We start from the raw sequence: 13,020 nt of genomic DNA, 5'->3' as shown, positions 1-13,020 counted from the left end.
TAAACAAGTCACATGACCTGTTATGTGGCTTTGGGTTATAAAAAGCATACAAAACCCGTTGGCCCATGAGGCGGCGTCATTAGCGGACCGATGTGCGAATAGGCCGAAGGCAGCACAACGCGCCGAGATCCGGATGGCACCGAGGTGGTGTCCAGCAAGTTGCACTGGTGTGGCCATCCTACAATGCTGCGCCGAAAGACGGCGTGGGGTGCCCGGGGGAAGGCGGCGCGTACAGCCTTCTTCCGCCTCCCCAGGTGGAGGCACCTCATGTGCAGTGCGGCGCCCCTTAGCGTTTCACACGCCGTCCAGCCGAGTTGCGCCCGCACTTGCTGCTACAGTAGGCGAAGGCAGCACAACGCACCGAGATCCGGATGGCACTGAGGTGGTGTCCAGCAAGTTGCCGTACTGGTGTGGCCATCCTACAATGCTGCGCCGAAAGACGGCGTGTCCAGCTGAGTTGCGGTCACTCTTGCGGTACAGTGACTCGAACGCGCCGAGATCCGGATGGCACCGAGGTGGTGTCCAGCAAGTTGCCGCACTGGTATGGCCATCCTACAATGCTGCGCTGAAAGACGGCGTGTCCAGCTGAGTTGCGGTCACTCTTGCTGCTACAGTACGCTGAAGGCAGCACAACGCGACGAGATCCGGATGGCACCGAGGTGGTGTCCAGCAAGTTGCCGCACTGGTGTGGCCATCCTACAATGCTGCGCCGAAAGACGGCGTGTCCAGCTGAGTTTCTCCCGCTCTTGCGGTACAGTGACTCGAACGCGCTGAGATCCGGATGGCACCAAGGTGGTGTCCAGCAAGTTTCACTGGTGTGGCCATCCTACAATGCTGCGCCGAAAGACGGCGTGGGGTGCCCGGGGGGGGGGAGGCAGCGCAAACGGGCCTCTCCCTCTTCCCTAGGTGGAGGCACCTCATCTGCAGTGGGGTGCCTCTTAGCGTTTCACTCGCCTTTCAGCTGAGTTCCGCCTGCTTTTGTAGTACAGTGACTCACCCGCCATCTAGCTGAATTGCGGCTATTCTTGTGGTGCAGCGATAGCCGGCTGCAACAAGACTCTCAAAATGGCGGCCAGCTCTTTGGATTTGGGCCTGGTCCACTAAAATGGCTTTGGGACACCTTGGAACTCGAACGCTTGCCTGCTAGGGCATGGGCCCCATTCACAAAAGCGTCCCCTCTTTTGACTGATTGTTCTTGTTGCCTATTTCTTCTGTTGTCATTTAACGGAACATTTTTGGACTGCCGAAAATGGTTCTGGTCCGACCGCTGGTTGGTGGAGACATTTTGACTATATCCTGGACCTGCCCGGCCGCGCCCAAAATGGCGCCGGTATAAATGGGACTCGTAACTCCTTGTTGTGTACTGGTTGCCCAACCTTGATATCACGAGATACGTATGCAGTTTTGAAGCACATGGCGGGCAGGGACGAGTATTGATTGAACATTTTGACATACCTATTGATATTAAGTTCTGATGTGTTATTGATTACTGTACTATTGAAAGTTCGAATTAACGTCACCCATGGTACTTGCCTGCAAATGTATATCTAGATAATTTTATTGTAACTGGCCCTGTCGTACTTTAATTATAAAATGTACGTCCACCGATTCCGTAAATGTTAGACACCTTAGTTCTTGCAATCTAATGGGTCGCCCGTTACGTTCTTCTACAGTGTAAATGTGCCCTCATCATATACGATTCCAGTTTGCTCCGTGGCCGGCCCACGTGGTTATAGGCCCGTATTTGTATACTGACATTTTCACAATAAAGGTTTTTTAAAAAAAACATGGTAGTAGTACCTACATTGGTAAAGTTTTGAATAATAGCCATTGTTTTCGAATCAGTAAAAGGCAAGTGAAATAAAGCAGTCCAATTACATGACTGTTAAAAGGTATAATACGCAGGAACGCAGTAAAGAAAAATGGTCAAGGGCTGTTGTGTTTTCTTCTCCTGCAACATAAAGTGATCGATAAGAATCTGATATTCATGCCTATCAGCGACTAAGACAGCAGGCCGAGCCTCTTTTGCTCAACGGCTCCCTCATGGGACGAAGAAACGCCCTTTTTCTCGAAAAAGGGATATTTTACTTGCAGGACAGTTGTAAATTTCCCGGGAAAATACATTAGCCTGGAACATTGTTAGTGATAAACTGTAAATGCATCTGGGTCCTTTGCTTTACAAGTCAGAGTGAGAAAAAAAAGGTGGGGCTTTCATCATTTGGGAAAAAAAAATGTTCGAAAGCAATGAAAAGCGTTATTTTTAGGTCATATAACCAAGCCTTTCATCATTAGAATAACAAAAGTAAAATGAACCAATGAAAAGTTTTATTAACAAGTCACATGACCTGTTATGCTTACGTTACGCGCTACGCGCCGCGCTCTGGATCGTTTCCGGGAAGCTGCGCCTTGCGCACCGGAGCACTTCCAGGTGCGCTAAGGCGGCGCGTCATATGACACATTACGCGACAACGCAGGTCCAGAATATAGTCAAAATGTCTCCACCAACCAGCGGTCGGAATACAACCCCTTTCAGCAGTCCAAAAAGTTCTGTTAAATGACAAGAGAAGGGACAGGCAACAAGAACAATCAGTCAAAGAGGGGAGGGCAAGTTCTTCTCTACCGGGTCACGTTGGGGCTCCACCGGAACTGATCGAATTGGTAGTCTACAGTGTTTCTGGATGTTTCAGATTGAAGCTGGCATCAGCATGAGAGCACCCAATTCTAAAACAGTAAATGCTTGGATAACAATCAATCAAATGTAGAGGGAAGCAGGCACGACGGGTTACAGCGGGGGCAAAGGCTTACGTTACCTGCCCTTCACTATCTGCAAAGAGAGAATACTCCTAAAAGAAAAGAGGAGGGGGGGGCAGCGTTCAAAGCACATCAGCGTGCATAAATACGAAAATGTTTTTACCTACCACGTACTTGACATTTTACAGCTTTTGATATTTGCTATTAAAAAACCATTGAAATTCACTGAAAAAACCATAGGTTATAGACCATATATAGTTAGGGATTCGCATTTACAAAACCTTAATTTACTCGCACAAAACCATAGAAATTTGCATATATAGTTAGTTGCAATAACTATATATCACGCACCCACAATCCACTGCTGATGATGTCACATATTACATCATTCATGACATGGTCTGTGACATCACTGATGACATCTCAAATGACATCACTGATGACATCTCATTTGACATTACTGATCACATCACTGATAATATCATTCATGTGATAATATGATGAACCTCTTCAGACTCTAATATAACCTTAGATACAATCAGTGTAAACAGACACTCACAGATTGTCACTCATCCATGGAGTTACTCATACATCTAGTCAGTCATGAAAAGAATCAATCACTCCTCCATTTCCTCAACTATACAGTTATACACACCTTACTAATTCAAACATATTCTAACACATATTTACTCTCTTATACAATCCCTGATACAAGTTCACAATGATTCATACAGCCACTCTCACATTCACTGGCTCTTATGCACAGTTATTTATATATGTCAACTCTCACATGTACTGTGTTTTACATATGTACTTACTTTGACATGTAGCACTGAGATATCCATTCACTCACCAATACACTCATGCACACAGTCAACTGCCCATACAGCTGTTTCCACATGCACGTTTGAACCCATACATCTAGTGAATCAACTGCTCGCACATCTATGCACAGAGTCATACACCTCCCAGCCACCCCCACACATACTCAGTCTCCCATACAAATACTTGGGCAACCAATCAATAACCCATATAGTTACTCATATAGCTACTGATTAACACATGCAGCAGTTTACAGAACAACAGACATAATGATGCACAAATTAAGACAGTTTAGTCACTAACCCATACACTCAGTGAGACACATTTAATCACTCTCTCATACAGTCAGTCATGCACCTACTAAATCCTTCATCCAGACACTTATACATCCACTCATTCTTCAATATGTAAGACATATTTTAACTTTACAGAAAAATACAATCACTGGATGATGTCATCAGTGATGTCATCAGTGATGTCACTGACCATGTCATGAATGATGTAATATGTGACATCATCAGCAGTGGATTGCGGGTGCGCGATATATAGTTATTGCAACTAACTATATATGCAAATTTCTATGGTTTTGTGCGAGTAAATTAAGGTTTTGTAAATGCGAATCCCTAACTATATATGGTCTATAACCTATGGTTTTTTCAGTGAACATATATATATATAAAACCTACTGGCAGTCGCCAGTAAGTAGTTATAGTTAGGACCTAGTTTCCATAGGAAATTTACAAGATTCTATTTGGAATAACTTTGGCGCCGGTGGACGAATCTTCGTGAATTTCTCCCCAAAATTGCCTGTTCGGTTCTGCTTCTTCCCTGAAAGTTTGGGGGTGACTCGTCAAGTGGGGGCCCAGAAAAAAGGGGGGTACCTAAACGTGTTTTCCCCATGCAATTTTCCATAGGGACCTTTAGCCAGGGCTACAGCCCAAACGGCTGAACAGAATTACACGAAATTTGGCAGAGAGGTAGAGTTTGGTTCGCAGATTGTGCTTTTTGTTAAATGGTGTAAATACGTTCAGTAGTTTCTGAGAAAATTACAAGTAAAATCATAGCAAATTCAGAGACGGAGTTCAGCACGCGTACGGAAATCCGTTCAATTAGGAGCTCGAGCTGCATGCTCATTGGCTGTGAACTGTCTGTCAACCCTCGAAACCAGGAAGTGTTGGCGGCCATCTTGTGCCTCGGTAGTACCGAGGCACAAGAAAACAGTAAAACAAAGTTGAGAAATAAGGTAAGGGGGCAGGCTAGAATCATTCTGAAACTCTAGGCTTGCTCAGGGGGTCGTACATGGATCTTTAGGCTCTATTTATTATTTTTTTATAAAGAAAAATCACGGCGTATCTGTTCAATTACGAGTGCGAGCTGCATGCTGATTGGCTGTGAACTGTCTGTCAACACTCGAAACTAGGAAGTGTTGGCCGCCATGTTGTGCCCCGGTAGAACCGAGTCACAAGAAAACAGTAAAACAAAGTTGAGAAATAAGGAAAGGGGGCAGGCTAGAAACATTCTGGACCTCTAGGCTTGCTCAGGGGGTCGTACATGGATGTTTAGGCTCTATTTTTTTTCTTTAAATAAAAAATGGCGAGGTACTCGTGCAGTACTTGTACGCGGTGGAAAAGGTGAAAAAAACTGGAAGTCTGTGTTATTCATTCTGTCTCAGGGGGGCAAATTACGGTGCAATTATTTTGCATAATGGGAGCTTGTAAGGTGCCCCGAGCACCGGGGAAGGGCACTCCTCTGGTTTTATTTTGAAGTATGCGGGGGGTTACAGTCCTACTCCCCGCAGTCTCTGGAAGCGGCACCCCTCGGGTGTTTTTAAAAAAAATATATGTTTTGAGCTCTCTCTCTCTCTCCATACACGTCGCGGGGAACGCCACCTTTCTAGGGCAGTAATATGTAAAATGACCTTCCAGCTCCGGGTACCTGCATTGTCTGGGATTTTTTATTAATGTTGGGAGGGTGGGCTTGATAATATGTCCTTGTTAATTCCCATAAAAGCCTATGTTCTGGTGTTAACATGGGCTTCTATGGGAAATACCAAGGTGGTATTATCAAGCTCATTATCGCCGTGTAATCTGCAGTTTCCTGTCAATAAAATGGTGATAATTGTAACACAGTCCTTGATAATATGCACCTAAGTTTACTGGTCAAAAAAAAGAGCAATGGACCATATTATCAACAAAAGGCGATACTTTATCGCCGCTTTTATCAGCAGGAAACTGCCGATAACGCCGCGATAATGGGCTTGATAATACAGCCTTAATATTTCCCATAGAACCAATGTTAACACCAGGACATAGGCTTCTATGGGAATTAACAAGGGCCTAATATCAAGCCCATTATCACCACTTTATCGGCATTTTCCTGCCGATAAAGGCGGCGATAATGTATCGCATTTTGTTGATAATATGCCCCTTCATTTCTATGATAGTATGTAAAACTTTCCTTTTTTTGTGTAGCAGTTGTACTCTACGCATGCGCAGCCTCGTTTGGAAGTCCACGTTTTTTTCTTTTTCTTCAAGTTCAACAAGCAAACCTTTCTTTATTTCAGGTAGTAAATTTGTCTCTTTCTTTTTTTGGGTTGTGTGTGTCATCCACTGCTGTACTTTTGTAATATATTATTAATCACATTTTTCATATTTATTTGAAAGGTAGTGCAGAGGCGCCAAACATTGATTTCGTATTCTGTGCACCACCATTTTAGTTGTTTTCACCGTTATTTTTTATGATATCTGTTACTTAGAACTCAGTAGTTTTCAGTCCTAGTCTTGAATAGTATTTCAACATTATTTTTTATTGTGGACCGTCATACCCCTCCCCCACAAAATGAAAGAAATGTGTAGTTTTTTTAATGAACTTTTATTAAATCAATAAATGTAAACAAAACTGAATTATAACTATATTAGAAGCAACTAGAAAAATAACTTTAACAAACAATGTTATAAACAAATTGTTAAATGGACTCCAAAAGATGTCAGATTGGTAATCTGCAAAACAAAAAAGAAAATTTGAGTTTAGAATTATGTAGATGTGAATAAATGAGCTGAAGGCCTGAAGCATTACAAGTTTTGGTAACTCTACAGTTTTACGAGTGCAGTGTGCCTCGTACATTTCAGTTCTGTTGTACTGCCGCGTTCAAGTGGCGTCTATATGGAAGTTCCTACTGCGTTACTGAGGCCCATTATGCCAACTTATTTCTAATGCATTCCTGTGAAGGCTTTGTAGATCTAGGCCTCTGTGCTTACCGGTGTATAAACACTGCGGCCAAACACTTCAGATAGTGGTATTCACAACTTTAGTTGGGCTGTTCTTCTACACGTCCAAGTAGACAGCAGTGTCTATAAGTTTAAGAGAGAAAGAGAAATGTTGCCACAGAGAGTGAGAGAGAGATAGAGAGAGAGAGAGAAAACAATATTAAAACTGTGTCGCAGAGTCTGGAGTTGAGATTTTTTCTTGAAAAGTCAGACGTAGATTTATAAGCTCCTTACGTCACTTTACCCATGTTAAAAGTGACTCAAAAGTGGTGTAATAACGTTGTGGATCTGTTTGTCAGACTGTTGTAAAGTATCTGATTTTAAAGAGAAGCTGCTGTACACTACTCACTGGTATTCACAACTTTAGTTGGGCTGTTCTTCCACACGTCCAAGTAGACAGCAGTGTCTATAAGTTTAAGAGAGAAAGAGAAATTATGTCACAGAGAGTGAGAGAGAGAAAGAGAGAGAAAACAACATTAAAACTGTGTCGCAGAGTCTAGAGTTGAGATTTTTTCTTGAAAAGTCAGACGTAGATTTACAAGCTCCTTGCATCACTTTACCCATGTTAAAAGTGACTCGAAAGTGGGGTAACAAAGTTGTGGATCTATTTGTCAGACTGTTGTAACCTATCTGTTGTCACTGCTTGGAGGTATTTATAGATTTTGCAGAGAAGCTGCTGTACACTTTGCATTCTGGGCCATAATATCAAGCCTGGGCAACAAAATTATCGCCACTTTATCGGCAGGAAAGTGCAGCTAAAGTGCCAATATTGGGTTTGATAATATGCTCTATGGAATTCCAATCGAAGCTCATGTTAGATGTCCTTCTTATCTAACATGAGCTTCGATTGGAATTTCATAGAGCATATTATCAAACCCATTATCGCCACTTTAGCAGCACTTTCCTGCCGATAAAGTGGCGATGATTTTGTCGCCCAGGCTTGATATAATGGCCCTCTCTTCTTTCACCAATAAAGGTAACACTACAGTTTTATGAGTGCAGTGTACCTAGTACATTTCACTTGGTATAGTGCCGTGTTCAAGTGGTGTCTATATGGAAGTGCCTACTGCTTTACTGACGCCCGTTATGCCGACTTATTTCTAATGCATTGGTATGAAGGCTTTGTAGATCTAGGCCTCTGTGCTTACTGTTGTATAAACACTGCGGCCAAACACTTCAGTCAGTTGAGTTCACAACTTCAGTTGGGCTGTTCTTCTACACGTCCAAGCAGACAGCAGTGTCTATAAGTTTAAGAAAGAAAGAGAAATGATGTCACAGAGAGTGAGAGAGAGAGAGAGAGAAAACAACATTTAAACTGTGTCGCAGAGTCTGGAGTTGAGATTTGTTCTTGAAAAGTCAGACGCAGATTTACAAGCTCCTTTCATCACTTTACCCATGTTACAAATGACTCAAAAGTGGAGTAATAAAGTTGTGGATTTATTTGTCAGACTGTTGTAACCTATCTCTTGTCAATGCTCAGAGGTAATTATAGAATTTGCAGAGAAGCTGCTGTACACTATGCATTCTGGGCCATAATATAAAGCCTGGGCAACAAAATCATTGCCACTTTATTGGCAGGAAAGTGCTGCTAAAGTGGCGATTATTGGTTTGATAATATGCTCTATGGAATTCCAATCGAAGCTCATGTTAGATGTCCTTCTCATCTAACATGAGCTTCGATTTAAATTCTATAGAGCATATTATCAAACCCATTATCGCCACTTAAGCAGCACTTTCCTGCCGATAAAGTGGCAATGATTTTGTCACCCAGGCTTGATATAATGACCCTCTCTTCTTTCACAAATAAAGGTAACACTACAGTTTCATGAGTGCAGTGTACCTGGTACATTTCACTTGTTATAGTGCCGCGTTCAACTGGTGTCCATATGGAAGTGCCTACTGCTTTACTGACGTTTGTTATGCCGACTTATTTCTAATGCATTGGTATGAAGGCTTTGTAGATCTAGGCCTCTGTGCTTACTGTTGTATAAACACTGCGGCCAAACACTTCAATCAGTTGAGTTCACAACTTCAGTTGGGATGTTCTTCTACACGTCCAAGCAGACAGCAGTGTCTATAAGTTTAAGAGAGAAAGAGAAATGATGTCACAGAGAGTGAGAGAGAGAGAGAAAACTACATTTAAACTGTGTCGCAGAGTCTGGAGTTGAGATTTGTTCTTGAAAAGTCAGACGCAGATTTACAAACTCCTTTCATCACTTTACCCATGTTACAAATGACTCAAAAGTGGAGTAATAAAGTTGTGGATTTATTTGTCAGACTGTTGTAACCTATCTCTTGTCAATGCTCAGAGGTAATTATAGAATTTGCAGAGAAGCTGCTGTACACTATGCATTCTGGGCCATAATATAAAGCCTGGGCAACAAAATCATCGCCACTTTATTGGCAGGAAAGTGCTGCTAAAGTGGCGATTATTGGTTTGATAATATGCTCTATGGAATTCCAATCGAAGCTCATGTTAGATGTCCTTCTCATCTAACATGAGCTTCGATTGGAATTCTATAGAGCATATTATCAAACCCATTATCACCACTTAAGCAGCACTTTCCTGCCGATAAAGTGGCAATGATTTTGTCACCCAGGCTTGATATAATGACCCTCTCTTCTTTCACAAATAAAGGTAACACTACAGTTTCATGAGTGCAGTGTACCTGGTACATTTCACTTGTTATAGTGCCGCGTTCAACTGGTGTCCATATGGAAGTGCCTACTGCTTTACTGACGCCCGTTATGCCGACTTATTTCTAATGCATTGGTATGAAGGCTTTGTAGATCTAGGCCTCTGTGCTTACTGTTGTATAAACACTGCGGCCAAACACTTCAATCAGTTGAGTTCACAACTTCAGTTGGGATGTTCTTCTACACGTCCAAGCAGACAGCAGTGTCTATAAGTTTAAGAGAGAAAGAGAAATAATGTCACAGAGAGTGAGAGAGAGAGAGAGAGAGAGAAAGCAACATTTAAACTGTGTCGCAGAGTCTGGAGTTGAGATTTGTTCTTGAAAAGTCAGACGTAGATTTACAAGCTCCTTTCATCACTTTACCCATGTTAAAAATGACTCAAAAGTGGGATAATAACGTTGTGGATCTATTTGTCAGACTGGTGTAACCTATCTGTTGTCACTGCTCGGAGGTAATTATAGATTTTGAAGAGAAGCTGCTGTACACTATGCATTCTGGGCCATAATATAAAGCCTGGGCAACAAAATTATCTCCATTTTATTGGCAGGAAAGTGCCGCTAAAGTGGCGATAATGGGTTTGATAATATGCTCTATGAAATTCCAATCGAAGCTCATGTTAGATGTCCTTCTCATTAAGCATGGGCGAATTTTGCAAATTGGCAATTCGCGAATTTGCAAATTGGCAATCCGCAAAATTTGCGAACTTGCGCAAATTTGCGGATTTTTTTATTTTTGGGTGTTCGTGAGGCGCTTTGCGTGTTCGCGGGTGTTCGCGAGGCGCTTTGCAATTTCGCGGGGGGGGTTTTGCCTGCTTAATCACTGCCACCCTCTTGTTTTTTATGCCCATCTGCCCTCTGTACCACTTGTTTCTGTGCCCTTCTGCCTTCTGCCCCACTCATTTTTTGTCCCCTTCTGCCCTCTGTCCCACTTTTGTGCCCTTCTGCCCTCAGCCCCACTTAGAATGGCGGCGGCAAGCTGCCAGCACCATTCTAAAATAGCTAGAAATAGCTTCAACAGGAAGCACTAATAGATAAAGTAAAGCAGGTGCTCCAGTTGAAGGTCAAATTAAGTTACACAATCATTAATCACCCCAAGTTTGGGGGTGATTAATGATTGTATAACTGAATTTGAGCAGCACCTGCTTTACTTTATCTATTAGAGCTTCCTGTTGAAGCTGACTTTTGTAACTATTTTAGAATGGCTCTGGCAGCTTGCTGGCGCCATTCTAAAAGAGTTACAAAAGTCAGCTTGAACTTTTGACCCGTTCGCGGATTTCCGTTCGTGGATTTTGCGGGAAATTCGCGAATCTCGCGGATTGCGAATTTAACAAAAATCCGCGAAATCCACGAGCGGAACGGATTTTCCGCCCATGCTTACTTCTCATTTAACATGAGCTTCGATTCCACTTTAGCAGCACTTTCCTGCAGATAAAGTGGTGATAATTTTGTTGTCAAGGCTTGATAATATGGCCCTCTCTCCTTTCACAAATTAAGGTAACACTATAGTTTTACGAGTGCAGTGTACCTGTAACATTTCACTTGTTATAGTGCCGCGTTCAAGTGGTGTCTATAAGGAAGTGCCTACTGCGTTACTGACCCAAAAGGGGCATAACGGCATTGTAAATATGCAGATTTATTTCTAATGCATTGCTATGAAGGCATTGTATATGTAGGCTGCTGTGCTTACCTTGTATAAACAGTGCGGCCACCGGAGTTCACAACTTGATTGGAGCTCTGCTTCTATACGTCAAAGTATATTCAATACGTTGCTGACAATTCCATTGCTGTTGCTCGATAGGCCGTCGCTGCTTCTGAAGGATGTTTGGTGAAGGAAAGAAAAGGACATTTTGTTTAGTCATGGTAAACTGAGTTGCTTAACTACTGTCAAAAGTGAATTTTAATGTGGGTTCTTAATATTCCGTAGTTAGACTGTTGCAGCTGCGCCACTTTTATTGGCAGGAAACTGCAAATAAAGCAGTTTCCTGCCGATAAGTCGGCGATAATTTGAACACCGGTCCTTGATAATACTGTATTGTGAATTTATTTAGGATTTTTCAGCGATTATAAAAACTTTACTGTTATTGGAAAAAAAAATTAAATATGTAAATTAATACATTATATAGGAGTGCGTTTGTCTAAAATAATAAGTCGCATTTTTGCATGTAGTCAGCTACAAATCTTTGACTCCTGCTGATTTTGCAATTTGTAATTTGTAGTGGTACTTGTAGAGCGCAACGTTCGCTCCGAAAGGAGCATCTTGGCGCTGTTTAATGGTAAGCAGACAGTTACATAAGCAAAAATTAGATGACGGCCATCATATATTCGTCTGGAAGATTAAAGATCCAGGTTTTTAGTAGCTTCCTGAACTGGGTTTCTTGGGTTTGGGACCTGAGATTATTGGGCATAGCGTTCCAGGCTTTAGATGACAGGTAAGTCAAGGTTTTGCCACCTTTGGTTTTGAGGTTAAACCTAGCTAGCTTTATTTGATTGTCATTAGACGATCGTAGAGTCCAAGAAGGGTTGTAGTGGGGAAATCGCTTGATGAGATATTTAGGGCCAGTGTTGTTGAATGCCCGAAATGCGACAATTAGAATCTTAAAGAATATTCTCTTATGCAAAGGGAGCCAATGAAGAGTCTTTAAAGCAGCTGATATTGAGGATTTTCTGGGTAGTTTTAAAACTAATCTAGCTGCCGAATGTAGATGTGTACTCAAGTGTCACTGCTCACCTTTTGTGAAAACGAGTTTCTTCAAGATGTAGTCACGATGTTCAAGAAAGAAGTCTCATACGTGTTGCCGAGTCTTGATACCTCTGTGGCTCAGGATATACTCGTGCTCCCGTCATCATCATCATTGCAGGTTCTTCACCCGCTCAGTGCTTCGGGCACCACTAACTCAGTGGCTAAAGAGGCCACGCATGTGGTAGTGGGCCCCTTGTTCGGTGCATTGGGAACAACTCTAAAACGGCATACAACACGTGCGCTCCGTCTTTTTTATAGATAGAGTCACGTGTGTAGTGATGGATGCGCTGAATGGGTGTGGTGTGGGTGTATACCAGCCATGAGGGAGTGTGTGTGTCGATCTGACAACTAGACCTGCAACTAAGAAATCACTACAATGGAAGTTTGGGCCTTGTACTTTTGTTGTGTTTACCTGGAAGCGTAAGAGTGGCCTTCTTTTTTCTATGTGACGTTATAGAGTCACCATGTATGTAACCTATTTTGTGACGCATTTTATTGTACAATGCGTTTGAAAAACTAGTTGTGGTAGGGTGTTTTTTAAATTAAACTGTGTACTCTGGTTACGAGTTTGTTGAGTGTAGAAGTATATATATATTTCTTCTATTTTGTATTCTATCATAATTGTGCTCACTTTTCTGCTTTAGCGTGCAGTACTATATTATTTTATAAAATGTATAACAAACTGTTGAAATCATGTTTGAAATTAGAATGGAAGCATGTAAGCTGTTCTCTGTGAGGAATTGCC

This window comes from Lissotriton vulgaris, chromosome 7 (genome assembly GCF_964263255.1).
Source record: "Lissotriton vulgaris chromosome 7, aLisVul1.2, whole genome shotgun sequence".
NCBI lineage: Eukaryota > Metazoa > Chordata > Amphibia > Caudata > Salamandridae > Lissotriton > Lissotriton vulgaris.
The sequence above is the reverse complement of the archived record's forward strand: the minus strand, read 5'-3'. Positions refer to the sequence as shown.